This window comes from Merops nubicus, unplaced genomic scaffold, assembly GCF_000691845.1.
Source record: "Merops nubicus isolate BGI_N331 unplaced genomic scaffold, ASM69184v1 scaffold2502, whole genome shotgun sequence".
Lineage (NCBI taxonomy): Eukaryota > Metazoa > Chordata > Aves > Coraciiformes > Meropidae > Merops > Merops nubicus.
This window is the reverse complement of record NW_008594074.1, coordinates 5,124-19,904: the sequence shown is the minus strand read 5'-3', so window position 1 is coordinate 19,904 and position 14,781 is coordinate 5,124.

The following is a 14,781-nucleotide window of genomic DNA, read 5'->3' as shown; positions in this document are numbered from 1 at the left end:
GGTACAAGGATAAAATGCAAAGGCTCATAAATTAAGTATATTTAATTAAAAAAAAAAAAAAAGTTTCCTAGGAGTTTGTCTACACATGAAATTAATTTCAGAATATAGTAGGGTTTGAAGTACAGTGAAATAACATCTAACTGATTTATCGCAGACAACTTTGAAAGCAGATGTAGGTAATTCAGAAAGAAAGGGCTCTTCATCCAGGATGACAACACAGCTATTCTAGGACACCCAAGCAAGCCCTGGTTTATAGAAACACAAGGGAAAAAAAAGTCTGAATAAGTAAATCCTCTAGAAGAACATTTGAGAACAGTTAAATAATTTTAATTTTGTATCTATGACGTATCTCCATTCAAATATCTGCTGAAACAAGACCCTGCATTGCAAAAACTAATCACCAAAGGAAACCTCTCCAAAGAATCTTTCTTTTTAAAAAAAGAATCTGGACTCATGGGAAAGCAAGCTTCTTGTGGTCTTTGAGGAAAGTCCTCTTCCTCTCCCACACTTGTGTGACAAGCTACACCAGAACTCTTTGTTCCTTGAGAAAACCTCAGTGTGGCTGCCCATAGCTGTATCACTCCTTTTCATAACTCCAGGGAAGTAGCTTTGGTAGATGCTTTCTGCACTCCCTGTGAGGCCTCTCAGCTCTGAACCTCAAGGATCCTGTCAGCTTTTCCAGCAACACTTCCCACATAGATGGGGTGGGGCAGAAAAGGTCTTTCAGGCATGTGCTTGCAGAGCAATGGGGCTCTCCACTCCCATCTGTGCCACCTTCTCCAAATCCTGCCTGCTTTTGTCATGCTGGGAAGTTTAGACATGTTATCTGTTGCCCTCAAGTAGATAAAAATACAAGCACAGTGTTAAGTTGTGCTAAATTAAGATTGATTCCTCATGGCTTTTCATCTTCAGGTGCCATAACTCACTTTTATGGCTGAGCAGGTAGTATCAAGCTTCCCTTTATCATCCCCGTTTAACTGAGCTTCCATAATGAACAGGATTTTTTTCCCCACAGGTCCATGTTGACATTCAATTAAAAAACAAACAGAAACCCCATACAGGATTCCCACAGGACCTTATTTCAAACAAAGCCCTGGAAAAAAATACAGGAAACAGCAATTAACCAGATGGAGGCAGGTCAGAGAGGAAAGGTGCTGAGCCCCACGGGACAGGCCAGCCCCACCACTGGGCTGGTCTGTGGCACCAGGAGAAGAACCAGCACTGTGACAGTGGGTATCCTCTGACAGAGCAACGCAGGAAAGAAAAAGATAAGGTAATGCTAGAAAAGAAAGATTATTAAAAGGGGACCAGCAGACCAGATGGTGTCTGCCTTGAGCTGATATGACGAATTGATATTTTTGCTGCCTAAGTAAACCTAGTCTGGAATGAATGTGATCCAGGAGGTATAGATGAGGTTTATTGTTCCTCTAGGGTTTGATCTTTGTGGGTTTTTTACTGTAAAGAGATGCTGAAAAAGACATTCAAGATTAATTTTTTTTTTCCTAGAAGCAGACAAAAGAAGCATTTCCCACCCTCCAAACTTGCTGCCTGCAGCAGACATAGGCTCCTACACCACAGCACAAGGCTGGAAGCAAGCTAGCAAGCGAGCTCTGCAGCAGCACGTCCCCCTGACCTGCTGAGTGCAGGAGGCAGCCAGCAAACAGCTTACAGCAGCACGTCCCCCTGACCTGCTGAGTGCAGGAGCAAGCCAGCAAACAGCTTACAGCAGCACGTCCCCCTGACCTGCTGAGTGCAGGAGGCAGCCAGCAAACAGCTTACAGCAGGAGGATAGGTGCACACTGGCAAGGGAAATGCCTGTAATCTTTCAGAACTAGTCCCAGTTCACATGGCTGAGTAACCTTTGCAATGATAGGAATGCTGCCATTTCACCAGGCTTGAAAGCTGAAATGGAAATGAAGACTGAAGAATGACAATCATTTTCAGGGCCTCCCCCAAATAAAAAAAAAAAAAAAAACCAACAACAACAAAAAACGGACAACTCGACATCTGTGCCCAGTTATTCTGAAACTTATTTATGTAAGAAGTAGCTCATTAAGTAGGGGGATCGCAGAGTGGCCATTAGGGCACCATTCAGCAAGAATTCCCTGTGCACAGAGTTGACAGGGAAGAAAAAGGAAGAAGAAAAAAGTCCCTATAATTAACCACCTGAATGAGGTTCTTTTGCAGCAGAGTGCAATATCGAAGAGTGACTGTGGCTTTCTCTCAGGTTCTTAAAATCCTAAAGATGACAAACTGTCTTTCCACTGTCTCCAAAATATATCGATAAACACCCAACTATGAAGACAAAAAAACCCCAGTGACTTAATAATGCAGCTTCACTTAAATGAGGGGGGAAAAAAATCAACCTTTAATATAGTTCTGTAAATTTGAAGCACTACACAAATGCTGCTTTTGGAGCTCAAGTTTGACAGCAATGCTTTTGGATAGCCTGCAAACCAACTGCTTTGTGAAAATAAGGTTTATTCCTGATAAACACTTGTTCCTTATTTTGAGGAGTTTTCTGCCTCTAGACTTCGTAATTTTACTTCCTCAAAGCAAACCTGACTGGCATGGTAGTGGCAGCATGATGTGGATTTTCTCATTTGTCCCACAGAAACCTCCACAGTAAATAGCTGATAGCAGATCCCCATAGCTGCTGTACAAAACAGGCTGAGCAACAACCTGTTTCACAGAGGGCTTCCACAGCAAGTACAGAAGAGGAACAGAGGAGGTATTACGTCCGTATTATGCAGCTTTGGATAAGAAATCCAGAAAGATCTCCCCATGGTCACTCAGGAGAAGCCAGAAAAACTGTTTAGACATCCTTCATCTCTGGCTATCAGCGCTAGTGTGGTATCTTAGAATCATAGAATCCTTTAGGTTGGAAGAGACCTTTAAGATCATCAAGTCCAACCATTAAGTCAACACTACTAAGTCCTCTGCTAAAACAGAATCAGAATCTGTCAGGGCTGGAAGGGACCACAAGGATCACCCAGTTCCAACCCCTCTGCCATGAGCAGGGACACCTCCCACTAGACCAGGCTGCCCAGAGCCTCATCCAGCCTGGCCTTAAAGACCCCCAGGGATGGGGCCTCAACCACCTCCCTGGGCAACCCATTCCAGGGTCTCACCACTCTCATGGTGAAGAACTCCTTCCTCACATCCAGCCTGAATCTGCCCACTTCCAGCTTTGCCCCATTCCCCCTAGTCCTGTTGTTACTCGATATCCTAAAAATTCCCTCCCCAGCTTTCTTGTAGGCCCTGTCATAAGGACACATCTACCAAAGATACCATGACTGTTTCCCCAACACCAATGTATACTGCTTCCACAATTGAGATGAAAGTACCTGGAAAGCTACAGTGCCACTTAAAAATATCCTACTGCTACCTTGAAGTACCCCTATATTTACAATGTTTCACTTACAGACACCTTACCTGAATTAGCATTGTATGAAAAATCAGAAAGAAGACTGGCACTGGTCAGTCACTAGCTTCAGCCATCCCAGAAATGTAACAGATATCTAGAAAGTACTGTCCAGAATGATGTCTAAATCTTCACCTGATGAGGTAACCATAGCAAAGAAAATCTTCCAGCAATGCCATCGCATTGGTAGGAAAACCAGGACACATTTGAAGACCCGATTGTTTTTTTTCCAAGTACTTCACGCTTAAGAATAAGGACCGATGTTTCCATCAAACCAATCTGACAGTAATCCACAGTGACTTTTCTCCAGAGACCAATTCTTTCTAAATTTTTCTCCCTCATCAGCAACCTATGATAGTCATCTGATGATCCCCCAATAATCTGTAGCATATATATGACATCATTTGTCCTAAAAATCTGAAATAAAAATTTCTCTTTTGTAGCATCAGCTTGAACATTGAAGTATAAACCATTAAATTCTTTGCAAATGAATCATACAGTTTCAGAGCACGCATTTAAACAGCCCAGCCCCTCTCTTCCCTTCTGTTTAGATTGGAAGTTTTCCATACTTCCATCTTTTTTTAACTCAGTAGCTGTCTTTTCACCTCATTCCTTTTTAACAGCCTATTAAAATCCAGAAACATATCGACCATGTTTATAAACAAAAATTTGGGAATATCATTGCCCTTCCAAGCAAGTCTGTTGCTTTCAATGAAGAAACAAAAGGCTTGTCAATACATACACAGATGTCTTAAGAGAAAAATATAAAATCCTCTGATTAAGCTGTGCAACAATAATTTTTTACGTTTGAGGCAGGACCAAATGTGAGCAGAAAGCACTTGTGGCAATAAACACAAATATTTGCTGGACATAGAAACAAGTCTTAACATAAACATCTTCATCTTCAGCTGTTCTGGCTGCACTCTGTAGCACCATGCTAACCCCTTTTGGAAGGGTACAGCAGAACAGAGCTTGCTCATCAGTGAAATTTTGCAGGGGTTTCATTAGTTTAAAATGCAATGGGTAGGATTCAAATTGAAAATTTCAGACATCCACAAGACAAATATATATCTATTGCACTGTATTCCTAAAGGCTAGCCCATATGAGAGCAGGTTGACCCTAGATATGACGTACAGGAGTTCCAGTGGCCCCAAGAATAATATTTTGTGGGTTTACGTTTTTTTCCCCCGATTTAAAAGTAGCTTAAACAGTGAAAGCAGTGTGCTGCAGCCCACCCAAGTACTGACATTGCCTCACAAGAGACATGCAACAAGTGCAAAGCCTGCCGAGATGAGTGGGAGGGCTGCTGAGGGTGGAGGCAGCCAAACCTGGCACGTTGCTCCTCTCACTGACAGAGTGGCTCCAGTAGCAAACACTCCTTCGTGAATGCCCACATTTAGTTCAGAGGCAATTAACTGGTCGACTCCAAGGGAGAGCCAGAAACATCCCTGCAACAAGGACAACCAAGGACCAAGCACCCACAGTGGGCTGAGAGCTAAGTTACTTGACTGGACAGAGGAGGCAGACAGGCTCTGTAATGGAATGACTTATCTCATTATAGAGAAGACGTATAAAATAAGTAAGATGAGTCATGCACTGGAAACACCAATTTCTATGATCTGCAAAGGAAGCCTGGAGGGTGGGCTCAGATGCACCTACACCACAGACATTCAACATCAAGGAAGAGAAAGTCCAGACCAGAATATTCTACGTGCTATGCTGCCAAAAGACTCGTATGTTAGAGGGCTGAGCCTACTCTTTAGTTCTGAGCTTTAAGTAACACTTAATTGTACATTATTTTTCAGCAGCATTGTGAAACTCCAAATGATTTGTGTTTGGAGCAGTGATACGTGGCACAAGTAAAACAAATCCTGCCTCAGAGCGAAGGTGTCAATAGGAAAGAACAACTATGTCTTAGCCTTGGCAGAGACCTCCTTGAGAAAGGTCAATTCATACAGTCCCCTTTAGTTAAATGTAATCAGCATCACACAGAGGGCTCACAAGAGGAGCACTCATAAAAACATGTTATGCTTCATCATTAATTTAGAAGTAGCAGGGACACGCACAGGCTCAGTAAGCTGTAACTTAAAATGCAGGCTTACAAAGTGACTATGACTCATTTAAAGCTCCAAGTGAATTAATTTCTAACGTGGCTGGCATTATAAGAATCCCATTCCTACATGTCTAAAATGTTACCGTCCTATTTTTTTTTCTTTTATATTACTACTAATTTCTATTTTTCTTTGCAGTTTGGCTTTCTTAAACATATGAGGGTTTTGCTTAAGAAACCATATTGCAGAAACTGCTACATACACTCCTGCTCTGCATGTGTGTGCAAATACTGAGAAAAAAGCACTGGCTTCCCTCTGTGGCACCAGGGAAACGCAGCTGACATCCAGTTCTGCTGCCACCTAAACTGAGAACTCCCACTCCAACAGTGAAACTTTCACACGCTGCACAAAGTTCATAATGAACTGAAAAAAAAAAAAATTAAAAAAAAAAATAAACCTTTCTATTCGCCCTTTAACTTTTCTGAGTTTAGCTAGAGGAGACATCTCTGGCAACACTGCACACAAGCATGCACACAGTCTTCTTACCCAGCCACCACAGGATTGCTCCATCCTCTGTACTGCACAGGCTAGTGCAGTGGGACAAGTGGCCACATAAGGAATCCCTCCACAGACAAACCCCAGTGCTGTAAAACCATAGTATGTTATAGAATCACAGAGTGGTTTGGGTTAGAAGGGACCTTTAAAGATCACCTGGTTCAGCTCTTCTGCCATGGGCAGGGACACTTTCCACTAGATAAGGCTGCTCAAAGTAAAGAGTATTGGTCCCAGTACAGAGCCTTGAGGGATACCACTTTTTACTGGTTTCCTCTTGAACACTGAGTCACTGATTGTAACACTTTGGATGTAGCCATCCAGCCAGTTCCTTATCTATATAACAGTCCATCCATCAAACCCATAACTCTCCAATTTAGAGGAAAGAATGTTGTGGCGGACTATGTGAAAGGTCTTACAGAAGTCCAGGCAGATGACACCTGTAGCTCTTCCCTTGTCCATTGACAGTCATTCCATCATGGAAAGCCACTAGATTAGTCAGGCACAACTTGTCCTTGGTGAAGCCATGTTGGCTGTCCTTACTCACCTCCCTACCTTCAGTATCTTTTGATGGGTCTTCCAGGAGCATCTGCTCCATAACCTTACTTGAAGATTTGATTGTGGAATATCAGGCTGAGGAACAAATGCTTTGCACCAAAATGAGCAAGCAACATAACACAAACAGTCAGGCTCTCCCATGCAGCAAGGCTACTTACCACAGTAAACTCTGCCTTTGGAAATCAGTCCTGTGATAAGAGCATTTTCTGCATTAAGTGGGTGTCCTCAGTTTAAATGAGTTTTTGACATGACTTGTGCACGAAGAATTTTAATAACTAAAGGTTTCTATGTCAGGACACGTTTTATTTTATTGAAGAGGGCACTTCTAGGATGCACTTAAATCTGCCCTAGCTCTCTGTGTATCACCTCCTCCAAGCCACTGCAGTGCAGCACATTTGTCTGCCTGGGAGCAGGATGCGACTGCTGTGAAAGCCAACTTACACAGCTCTGAGCATCACCCAGAGGGCTTCACTTGAGAGCAGCTTATCAGCACTTGCTTCCCAAGGCTGCAGTTTGCACTGTAAGAAAAACCACTTACACATAGAAAGGCAAAGGAAAAAGCAACACTTGAATGCAAAGTTTTACACTGAAAAGAAGAAAAGCAAATTTCTGACTTCAGTCTTCATTAGAAGCCAAAAGAGTCTTTACCCTCGTAGAGCAAATCAGTCTGAACATGCATACATAACCACCCTTGGAAAGGCAGTAACCACCAAGTGGTTCACTTCTGCTCTCCTTTTGGTAATATTCATGTTTATTTTCTGCTCCTTCTACTTCTGCTTGTATCTGAGAGTAGAAAATGGAGCCACACTCACACAAATTACAGCTCTCACGCTTGCGGTTGAACTGCTGGCCTAACCTGCAGGCAAGCCACAGCAGCCACCTCCATACAGAACAGCAACAACTTTGATGCCTTGGGAGGTTCAGCATTTCACACACAAAGCCCACACTCAAGCTCTCTCCAACTCTACTTTTAGGTTTGTGTCTTTTCCACCAGACAAGTGTCTCATAAGAAAAGCATACGCAGAAAAAAAAACCCTATGCCTGGCACTGACATTAAGTGGCAGAATTTATATCACTTTAAGAAATAAAATGGCTTCGGAAAATGAAGAGTACCTTCCAAAACCAACATGACAGTGCCAGACATGTAGAGGAATTTAGGTGACTAATGCTCCACTGAATTCAAATTGAAACCACGACTTCCATAAGGAATGGGTATTGGGAACCAGCTTACCAGGTTTAAACTAGTCGTTCTGGTCACCCCCCGCCCCCATGAATTCACCCGTAGACCTGGGCTTTGGCGACTACTGTACATCATCCTGGGTGCAGGTTTGCAGCTTACAGGAAGTACTTGTTTCAGAACACTTGCCAAAATATTAATTTGTTAGTACTTACAAATTTGGAAAGTGCTGCATCCAATTTATTATTTATGTAGCATAACCATAACCCCTCACTACCTCTGAGAAATAAATCCCCTGCAACCAAAGGAGCTGGGATCTGCAGAGGTAGGAAATGGCAGCGCTGCACTGGGGAACCCCTCCTCAGACCTTCAAAGGTCACCAAAGACTGACAGCTCTGCCGTTTGAAATCCCAGCAACATCAGGGAGAAAATGATGTTTATTAAAAGAGAGATTCATTTTACTCCGATAATAGATGCATGGCTTTAAAAAACAGTCAAATTTCTTTGCTATAGTAATAAAATAAAACAAATAAATCAGGCAGCAGCATTCCAGTGCTACCCAAAGGCTGACAGCATGATAATTTATATCTGATGGAGATAAAAGTAGGAGCCAGAACAGACTGAAATTGATGGAAGCAAATTCTCAAAACTGATTAAACTGTGTAATACTCGATCAGTTGAATTATTTCCAGTGCCTGCATGCCTTTGCCAACACTTAAGGATGACAGCGAGAAACAGATACAGCAACTACTGGTCACTGCTTCTCAAATTCAGACTTTTGCTAAGAAGAGGCAAGCTCACGGCTTCAACCTGCATTCATAACTGCTTTAAATGTAGTGCTTTGGTTGACAAAATATGGGAGGTGTCATAATGTAAGAGGGGGAAAAAATGTTATTTTCCTCTAGGTTGACGTCATTGCAATATTCAAACCACAGCATACAATAAATAGAATTCATCAGTAAACACTCAGCCAGATAACTCAAGCTTCTTTTGTGCAAATCCCAACACTCTGTGATTTACAGACAGGGATGCCTCTGGAAGCCTATCCACTGACTTCAGCAGGCTCTGAGGCTAAGAACCGAGGAAAAAGAAGGTGCTTCAAAGTAAAACTTAACGCTTTCACATAAATAAGAGCATTTCACTCTCTTGTGCAGCTTTCTTTCTCATCCAAATGGAGTGCAAGTGTCTGAAGAGAAATGGTCCACTGCACCTAACAGCTTAAAGCAAGATCTGAAGCATCAGAAACACCCTTGCCCTTAATCTGCCCCTCCTGGGCAGGGACCAGGGGACTGTTTTGTGCCCAGGAAGCAAGGGAAGGCAGTGCTTGTCACTAGGTATCTATAATATCATAAGGCTAGTAAACATTCATTCTTAACCCTGGGTAGAAGTCACTCAGCCTTTCATTTTAGAGGCATTTACATTTCACAGCATAAAACCTAAGGTAAGCTAGAAAATATTCACAGTATGTACCTAGGGACTTTGATCCCTCCAACCCACCCTCAGGTCACTTGATCATACTGGGTTTTACTGCATAGCCAGGGCAGACTTAAAAAGCCAAACTTCACATATTTCTTCTTCAACTCCTTATTTCATACAAGCGTTAGTTAATAAAACCATGTAATGGAGCTCCACAGAATGAAATGTATACAAGCATTAAATGTCTACAAACATACTCCCTTTCTTGTTTTGAATATGATTATGGATTACTTACTGCCCTTGGTTTACAGCTATGTAAAAGTCTTCCAAGAAAAATAAAACAGCGTGTTGGGCAATTAGTTTCCAATGTCTAGAAAGGGAATGAAAGCCAGCTTACAAGCTGTTAGGATTTTAAGTACAAGATGAGACACTTACTTTCCAATTTATAAAGAAGAAAAATCAAGCTCATTTCCAAGCACATTTTGAAATCTTTTTTGTTCAAGACAGATACAGACATAAGTATCATAAGCCCATAGATAAAGGGCTTGGGCAAATATGCACCATCCTCTCTAGTTAAGGACATTTTCCAATGTTATGTTACCAATTCTGAGCACTACACAGAACATAGCATGGAACAACTACACGGTTTGATCCTGAACTCCTGATGTATCCAGAGTTCCCACAGGTTTCATAATGAATAATTGCAAGATCAAACCATTAATCAAGACACATAACCAAGAAGAAACATCAGCTCAGCAGCAGCCAATAGACACATAATTGCTTCTTGTTTAATTTTCTCAAAAGAGAGAAAAGGAAAAAACATGCCATCACTTGGCTCTACTCAGGATGAAACAAAGTTCACCTTTTTGAAAGTTTCAGTGCCTCAGGACAGCCATGAGGAAAGCCCAAAAAGAGACAGGACATCAGTATTAACAAATTTTGTTCTTCCTTTGGGTTTTTTTGCAGTCAGCTCCTACCCTGTGGCATTTGTCTCTGGGATAAATCTCAATCCTCCACTAGTGCTGGCAACTCCACAGGAAGCAGGAAGGATTTCAAACTGATTTTTATCATTTTCAGGCTTCTAAGTGGCAAGCATTATTTAACATTACATGCTATATCAATAGGAATTAGCAACTCTTCTTCCCAGCATTTCAAACACTGTCTCTTTGTAAAATATGAAAGCGGGTGCTAAATAAAGGGCACTGACTTTGAAGCTACCAGTTGATTATTTGATGTAGCTAGCTGCTAGGAGAGGAATGAGGAAGTGGGCTGTGGTAAAGGGGGGAGGTTAAAGCAGCAATGGCAACTCTACAGTCCTAACAGTCACCACTTCTAACGTTATTTTCAACTGCGTGCATTTCCCAACCAGGTCCAGCCCTCGGCATATCCCCAGTATTTGCTACTTTGCTTACATTTCATCTAGGTTAATTTTCCTCAGCAGACCACTCTGTCACACCCACAAAAGAAAAAATTGTGACTTATTACCTCATCAAAACCAACAGCACACAGAGCATCCACTGTTTTAGCAAGGAAGAGATGAGCTGGCTAACTGGCTCTTCGTAGGCCCTTCCTTGCTAATCTCTCAAGGCTCATGAAGTCTGTCCTTTGAACCCCAAGATGGGCAGAAGGTTCAAATCCTTCAGTCTGCAGGAGCCACAAGGTCAGTCCTGGAAATGACCCACAATTTTGTCACTTCCAGAAAAACCTACAGCAATACACCAGAATCTGCAACTGAAATCCACCAGAAAGTGGCACAGAAGTAAACTCAGTGGGTCACTGTTTGTTAGCTCTTTCTGCAACAAGCACGTAAACCCAGAGGTTTCCCATGTAAAATCTGAGGCAGTTAGCTTGACCTAAAAATCCTAAGAGACTTCAGAACAAGAGGGAATGCCCTCAATCTTCTCCAAGGGAGGTTCAGACTGGACATTAGGAAGAACTTTTACACTGAAATGGTTGTCAGGAATTGGAACAGGCTGCCCAGGGAGGTGGTGGAGTCACCATCTCTGGATGTGCTTAGAAGCTGTATAGATGTGGTTCTTGGGGATGTGGCTTAGAAGAGGATTTGGTATAGAGTATGGTAGAGCAGGGTTAATGGTTGGACTCAATGATCTTAAAGGTCTTTTCCAACCAAAGTGATTCTATGATTCTAAGGCAATGGCTCACCTGGTCCTATATACCCAGACAAGAGAAGCCTGCAATGTATGATGGGGAGTGGTGGCAGCAGGAAAGACACTCCTCACACAGGTTCCCCAGATTTGGAATTTGCAAAGCCAAAACAGTTCTGTGGTACTGACTTCTGAAGAACACTGCAAAGCCATTTTGTTCCCATCTGCAGAACATACAGAGAAGACTTTGGTGACAAGCAAGAGTTCTGTGTATGGGGTAACAGCTGCTGGAACTATAACTATCATTACACAAAAACATGGACAGGTTTATTTATCGTATGGATACATGTGTCAGGGAGGACATAAATGTCAGGGTTAGTTTTAAAATGTTGCAAAAAGTGAAAAAGAAAGCAAAATAACCACTAAGGGGTTTCCCCAGAACCAGACCCAGGACCCATGCTCTTCAAGAAGTCAGCAGTCACCCAAGGACACCCCGTCCACCCGTTCCCTGACAGGGCAGTCCACGAACACCTCACAGAGAGCACCCTTCTTGATGGCACATGAACATGGTGGCACATTTAAAAACAAGACTAATGAAGACATGACAGAAGATCAGTCAGGCAAAATCACGCTGCACTGACCATCCAAACTCTTCCACTTAGTACTGCATAAACAGCTGGGAACAGTTCTTCCACCTCCTGCCGAAATTGACCCAGGTGTTGCCATAAGAGCAAGTTCAAAATCATGGTTTTCATCCAGCTGTTACCCAAGGTGTCAGTCCATTTGTGCACATGGTCTCTGTTACTCTTAGAGATTTACTAACTCAGAGAGATTTACTAACTCAAAATAGGACAGTGTGTCACCCTGTCACTCTTGTATACAGAAACACCAACACCAAGGTGAGCAATATACGTTAGGGATCCCAGGATATACATCCTATACCACAATTAAAAGAAACACTAAATCAAATCTCATTTTTTCCCCTTATATTTGTTTCACTGAACTGAATGCCATTTGATTTCAAATTTACACAGCATGGAAGGGCTCAGGACAATGTTTTATCATACACAAAAATATCTTGGTGTTCACTTACCAGCTACAGAAACACTCAAGTTGATTAAAGGAGTCACATCCGCCGCACACAGCCCTGGAACACGGAACGGCCACCAAGACAAACACAGCTCAAAGTTAATATTAGAACAAGTGATAAGAGGGGGCTGCTGCGGATGCCATCAAAGATTAGCAGTGTTTCACATGGATTTTCTCACCTAAGTGTTAAGTCTTTTATCTAAGCTGTGCCATAAGTGACATCCATCACTGCCAGGCTGCAGAAGGACAGTGCGATCTACCACAACAAAACCAAACTGTGTATAAAGACTGGAGATCCCTCATTAACATGATCTAAACTTCCAAATTCTGCATCTGCTTTCTAAGAGAGATGATGCACTTATCACGTTATCTGTATGAGTTTGCAAGGCAGCTGTTACAGGGTTTTGTTCTTCACCATCGTATTTCAATACTGCATCCCTTGTCACGGCCCACTGGAGTTTTGCTCTGAGTTCACACCAAAGTTCCACCTGCTGCATCTCAGTCTGAACCATGCCCGCAGTTCAGTAAAAGTGGCATGAGAGAGATGTCTATCTGCACCTACCGTGCAGCCTTGAAGTAGATACACATCTCTGTTAACTGCCTGGCTGAATGGGTTAATATTGATGTGAATTGACTCAACAAGCTGGGATGAAAACCTTACTAGCAATAAAGTTAAATATTTGTCTCTTAAGAAGGAAGCTAAAAGTCAAAGATATAAAGGGAAAACCCGAGGGCTTTCTGGGAGAATTTTACTTGTACCAGATCTCTCTTTCTGGCCTCTCCTTTCTCCAAAGAAGGAAATTTTACAAAAGAATGAAGCAAGCTTGGCCACCTTGAGAACTGCTTGAGCAAGGAAAGCTGCATGTTCAAAACACTCCTCCCTCCTATTATTTCTAGTATAAAACATGAAACAAGACAAAAGATAATTTTTGGTACTAACTGTGCTCATTGTCTTCAAAGCTGTCAAAATTTCCAGCTTTCAGGGACTCCTGCTCTTTTTTCCATGATAAGACAGTTACTTGCTGTACAAGTGACTTTCATACTAGAGCTCACTTCCTTCCACCTCCTGCTCAACAGCTGCTTTTGTGCAGAAGGCACTCTCTGTCCTTTAAGCATGTGCACAGCTTGTTCGCTGCAAATAAGGTCTGAAAACCAGCAGTACACCAGACGACACAATCTAGTGCCCCAAACACAGTGAATTGTGGAGGGGTGAAGAAAGAGATGAGAGCAGGAGACACGTTTACTGAATTGTTGCCCTTTAGTGGGACACGGAGGCCACGACCAGAGCTGCTTAACCAGTCTCTGAACATCGCTGCTTGGGCAGGAGGGGAGTGAGGGTCACTTCCTTACACAGCAATCCCATTCAACAGTCTGAGATGAAGACAGCCAATGAGGCTGGAGCAGTATGGGTTGTTTTCTGCACCTGCTACCACAGTCATAAAGGATCCATGTTTTTGTACATGGCCCGTGGTCCATCCAACCTGGCTCACGAAAATTATGGCAGAACTCTAATGGGCATCATGGAGTAAGGCACCTGCAGAAGAAATCATCACCTCGGTCATTTGCCATACTGGGTTATGTCCTTAAATAGGAAAGCTCATGTACCCTGGAAAACATTTTTTATCTTCCACAGCTATAAAAAACCCAAACATTTCCTTGTCTTTACATGCTGAAAGAAAGCCTTGAGTAGGTATTGTGAAAGAAATCTATATTATTGGATATAATTAAGTCTCATAAAGCTGTAATGACTTTCTGAATGATAATACTCCCCAGCTGCTTCTCAAAAACTAATGAAGGAAGAACCTATTCTAAGTAATAAAAAGTGTGTAAGAATCAAGGTTATTCTGAGTAATCACTCACTTACCTCCCAACTCACAAGCAACATCACTGTCAGAAAAAAAACCATAAAGCATTACCATCCCCTCTTTACAGTCTACCATAAACACATTTCATCTGCCGTTAAAATACAGTGAAAGTCCAGTATTGCCCTTGCTTGGCTACTTGGAGGAGGATTCCTGTGGTTGGGTTCCTTCCAGTGCCTCAGCTGCCCCTGTTTACATGCAAAGCTGGCTGGTGCTCCCCAGATTTGGTAGTCTGCTGTTGAAAACTGCAATCAATAAAAGTTTATTCTTTCCCTCCAAACACAAGAAACTTCCTCAGTCTGTGCCATTAGCCTGAATATTTGAACAAAAACCAAGCAAGGCTCTCACAGCTGTTCCTCAGGTATTAATGGCCTAAACCCATAAGTTCCTACCTTGTCTGGATCTTAGAAGCTAGGCAACTTTGGGGGGATTTATATTTGGCAAGAGACCTCCAATGCCGCAGGGAAAAATGTTGTCAAGTAGCATTTCTTCCCCTGAGGTCCACTAAGTCATCACAGGACAATTATGGTAGAGTCTGGTATCTCT